A 5,405-nucleotide genomic window follows, 5' to 3' on the forward strand; every position below is an offset into this window, starting at 1 on the left:
TAATCATTTAATTTCTCATGCATTTTCGATTCTACTGGCTCGTGTGTAGTATAGCATCAGCTTATTGTTTCATCATATGAAATGCAAACCGTTAATTTTGGGTTATTTAGACATATATACATATTACGGGAATTACATTATTTATTTGTTAATTTGAAATAATTTCTCTGATGATTTAGATGTCGTTGAATTGGTCATTCTCGAGAAATGGCGGTGAAGAGTCACGAGAATGCTATTGTAGTAGACGGTACTTTGGATGCGCTCAATACGACAAATGTGTGAACGTGGCAGCAAACTTGTATACGAAATGAGAGTGAGGATTAAGATTATGGAAGAACTTCATAAACAAGCCAAAAAAAGAGAAGCGATCAAATGTCTTTTTGTTTGTATCATGAGGATTATTTGTTGCATTTTTGTTTACTTTTATGTCTTCGTGCGTCCAATTTTGCCTTACCAAATTCAACATTTGATGAGATAGTATAATTTGTTGATTCATTTTCCATGTGAATATGCAAACAATGTTCTTGATTATTTCAAGCATCACAACCAATTGTCTTTTATTTCAATCATGTCAAAATTGATTGCAATGGTAATAACTTTCTACATCTTAATATTTTTTAGCACGTCAATGCCCAACTTTTAGGCAATGTTTTGAAGTTAAAAGATCAAAGTAGAATTACCATGCCAAACATACACCCACAAAATATACCACAACCACATTCTTGTTTGTTTGTTCAACTCCACATTATCTCCTAATACATCATTTTAATAACCAAATTTTTGCCACAATATTCCCAGTAATAAATTGTTCTTAATTTTATGCCACAAATTCTAAATAATAACAATTACATGATAACATATAAAGATGGTGGTAATTCCTGCAACCTCATATCAAAATCATTTTTTAACACAATCTCTCTCAACAACAAGATTCAACTTCCATAGCCATCATCATCCTCCAAAGTGCAATCCTCTTCCTCCTCCTGGACTCAATGTAACCCAAAGTGCACATGAACCCCGATCCAACTCACGACATGGTAACGAGACACAGCTTTCATCCCATAACTTGAAAATTCCTCACTTTTTTTACCAAAAATACCATATTGAACGTGTCGCAATCACAGTAGCAACGACAAAGATCATCTGTGAAATAGATACTGTAAAGACCATGAAAAGTTAATTAAGGAATTTGGCAATTAATAAATCACACTTATTAAATATGGGATTAGTAATTATATTTTAGGTAATAATATTTATATTATGGAAATAATAATGAGTCATAGTGTAATAAATAATTTACTGTATGAATAGAACGTAGTTAAATTAATGGGGGGCCGAATATTAATTCTCAAATGATAGAAATATTATAAAATTGAGTCATGGTGTAAATTACATAAGTTGGGACATTTAAATAAAAATGTAATCTCCTTGCCACATGTCAGCTTGTGATTGGTCTATAGAAGATTGCATTATCCCTTCCCCTTAATTCTCCACCAAACATGTGTCCTTATCTCTTTTCCTCTTTCTTTTCTTTCCTTTTCTCCTTTTCTTTTCTCTCCTCTCTCTGGAGCACGACCCATTCCCTTTCTTTCTTTCCTCTTCCTTCTCTTTTCTTCTTCTCTTCTACCCCTTCACGCACGCACTGCCGCCCTCCACATTTCTCTCAACCTCGCCTTTCCTCTTCCTCCCTTCTCCTTCCTTCTCTTTCATTTTTCCTCTCCTTTTCGGCTCACACGCACCTATATGGGTGACCCAACCCGAGAGCCCATGGACAAATTCTGAGAACCCGTGAGAGACAAAAGAAGTGCCATTTTTCAGTGGGACAAGCCGGTGATGCCGTCGGAACTAAGGGCGCGATTTCCGGTGATTTTCTAGCGAGCTGTGGCTGCTTTCGGCGTAATTTCAGTAGGCTTTTTCAGTGGGTCTTAAGCCCAGAAGCTATAGGTAATTTCTAGTGATTTTATGGTTTTTCTTGTAGCTTTTCCGACCTATTTTGTTAGTTGATTTTGGTTCCCCTGTTTTAGCCGATCATGGGTGTGTGCTATTATGATTGGCCGTGTGTGGTAGTGCTTGGCTGAATGGGGGTAGTTGTCTGGTGTTTTGGTTGGATAGATTAAAGGGGTTGATTTCTTGTGCGAGTAGTAAAATTTTGGGCTGATCATCGGTGGAGAAATCGAATGAGAATGTGAATTTCTGTTTGGGTTGTTTTATGATTTAATTATTCCTCTGTTGGGTTCCAATTAGTTGGTACTGATTTTATGGGTATATTGTTGAAAGGTTGTTTATTTGGTTGTTTGACTTGTGGGTTAGCAGTGTTTATAGAGGTGTTTTTGATGATGTTTAAGGTTGTGGAAAAATTCTAGTTTGGGGTCCTTTGTGTTGGCCAAATAGTGTTTATTTTATGGGTTTCGATTCTTGATTTTTATAACCTATGATTGATGCTTTATTGTGAGTGGTTAATGTTTGAAAGAAGAGTGGTTATGAAGGGTATTTTGATGGAAATTCAGATCTGGGTTGTGTTTGTAATTTGGGGATAATGGTGTTAATTTATGATTAATGGCCTATTATAGATTATAGAATGTTTGGTTGGATTAGATTCAGTTTTGAAAAGGAATTTGATAGATGATTGATGGAATTTTGATAGTTTGATGAGAAGAATTTTAGGGCTTAGCTTGGTGATTTATCGTTGGGCTTTGAGGAAGGTATGGGCTGATTTTTATGAGCGTCTTAATGGAATTCAAATCTGATTTGGATTAATAGTTTAATGATGAATGGTTAATGATTATTTGATAGGAATTGAAGTTAATGTGTTAGATTCTTTTAGTGTAAATGAGAAATGGGGTGAACATAGAGAATGGGTTAATAGTACTATGCAAACGAGAGTTCAAAGGATTTATTGGACTCTAATAAGCTCTATACTATGAGTTATTTTAGTATTGTAAGTATGCTTTGAGGCTTGGATTGGTTAAGAGACTATCTATGAGGATTTTGGGTATAGGTTGTAATAGAAAGTAAATGCTTAAATTAAATGGTAGTAATCAAATGGATGGGGTTATGGAATTTCAATTAACTCGATTAAGTTGTCAACCAACTGAGTCATTAGGGCCCTATAAAACCTAATTAATGAATAAAGTAGTAAATGTGATGTGTTAAAGTGAAAGTATCATAGGATTGTTAAATGTCCTGTAATAACTTTTAAGTTAATAAGTATAATTTAATAGGCTTATAGAAATATATAAATGTAATATGAATTCATTACGTGACAACTTAGTAACTAATCCACCTATCCATGTACCCATAACATCTAGGTGTATTAATGGATTAGGTTTGAGTGTTTTAGGTGTATATGTATATGTATATACATATACATGTATATGGCTTAAATATATATTGCTAACTTAGTAAATGGATGACAAGTTATAAGAGGATTAACAATGATAATGTGATTTAATAATAATAATAAGTAGACTAATAAAATAGTAAGCGTAACTCAGATAATAAGATGAATAAATATGAACCTATAACTAATGATCAACCTAATGGTAACCAAGGTACCCAACTAGCCTTAGAAGCGGATTATGCGACGTGTGAGCACGCGGGTAGTCTATGTGTCATAGAGTATAGAGTTCCATAGCGTTGTCTAACGTTATGTGTCTTTGCAGGGTCGTGTCATAATTAGAGACTTCAATGGGTTTTCCAATGTAAAGTTTGAGTCGTGAGTCCAATGCAGCCCAAGGTGAGTATTCTACTCACTGAGAAAAGATATTTTTCGTATTTTATAGAAATGCAAATGATAGATGATTTTCTACTGAACCAACGATATGTTAACATGTATGCTTTGAATGTTTTAAGTAGTTTCAATTATGTTGAAATATCAATGATGTTATGAAATGATGCATAAATGAAATGTTTGAATCGATTTAAAGTGTCTGAATATGTACTGCAATTCTGCAAAGAAAAATAAAGAAAATTTCATGTTGATTGGTTCATAGTATTTGAAGAAAGCATGATTTGCAAAGAATAGGAGTATAGAGTTAGAATTGTAAAGAAGAGAGCGTGAGGCTCATAATAAAGAAGAGAGCGTGAGGCTCATAATAAAGAAGAGAGCGTGAGGCTCATAATAATGAAGAGAGCGTGAGGCTCATAATAAAGAAGAGAGCGTGAGGCTCATAATAATGAAGAGAGCGTGAGGCTCATAATGAACAAAAAGACTATCATGAGCATGCATAGCATTGTTTAAATTGTGTAATGTTTTCATGATAAGTATATTGTAGTTTTGCTAGACGTATTAGTATGCATAAGAGTCTTGATAGAAAAAGAACTTATGTATATTGGTATCGGATTGTGTGATGTTTTTATGAAAGTACATTGTAGTTTTGCTAGACGTATTAGTATGCATAAAAGTCTTGATAGAAAAAGAACTTATGTATATTGGTATCGGATGGTTGCATGATTTAAATGTCATTGTGTTTTATAACGAATCTTTTTGTATAATACTAGCTGCCCACAGTATTTAAATGTTTTCTATTAGTCAGTGTCCGCTAAATCAGCTATGGGGATTTTCAAACAAAAATATATAAAATTGGTGGTTGTTATAGTGTACGCATGACTAGAAAAGAAAAGTTGGTTCTTTGCGAAAACTCAGTGAATAGTATACTGCTGAGGTCTTAGTGTAATTATTTACGCTAAGGCGGTGGACTCATAATTCCACCTATACGGATGTGGCAAACCCCCACAACCGTATAGATGATGTTCTTTTGGCTGCAGGTATTCCGGTCGTAGTTGATAGCATTGTAGAAGGGTATTTTGGATGTTATGACTGAAGCACGCCGCAACGGTCGTAATTGGTGGACCACGGGTTGTCCACTTGTTTATAGGTTTGGTTTATGGCTTGTGACGTTTGTGTCACTTGTTATTGTACAAAACCATTTATGTCACTTATTTAATTCGTGGAAAGATTTAATCATATAGATATTTAATGGCTCTTTGTTGTAATTATTTGTGATAGATGTATAAGATATGATTTCCGCTATTAGGTTATGTTTTTCGCTGCATAGTTGATAGATGTTATACTCTGATTTGCCAGGTACATATTATGGGGTATGTACATATGTTGGCTTTGCGACGTATCGTCGTGCCACTGTGAAGATCCGTTTATATTTTAAGGGATTAATGATTATGTGGATGTTTTGTATAAAAAAAAAAAAACGGGTCGTCACAGATACAATTCTTTAAACATTGTTCATAATCATTGGAAGGAGACAAATAGAGGGGATTCCATAAACATCTTACATTTTTGAAAATCCGAGCCAAACAACAATACACATGAATTTATAAACATTTTATAAATTGTTATTACGAACAAACACAGTTAACAATATATTAGTAGATGGTTGGCCAACCAC

The 5,405-nt window shown here is 34.1% G+C and overlaps 1 long non-coding RNA gene across 1 annotated transcript; it reads left to right on the top strand.

The window, feature by feature from the left end:
* The first annotated feature begins 1,534 nt into the window (after positions 1-1,534).
* Positions 1,535-5,032, top strand: LOC133876560 (uncharacterized). Its single transcript, XR_009901563.1, has 3 exons — positions 1,535-1,944; positions 3,663-3,736; positions 4,747-5,032. It is a non-coding gene; the product is annotated as an uncharacterized LOC133876560 (long non-coding RNA).
* The last annotated feature ends 373 nt before the right edge of the window (positions 5,033-5,405 follow it).

The sequence above is a fragment of the Alnus glutinosa genome, chromosome 8 (genome assembly GCF_958979055.1).
Source record: "Alnus glutinosa chromosome 8, dhAlnGlut1.1, whole genome shotgun sequence".
In the NCBI taxonomy this organism is placed as follows: Eukaryota; Viridiplantae; Streptophyta; class Magnoliopsida; order Fagales; family Betulaceae; genus Alnus; species Alnus glutinosa.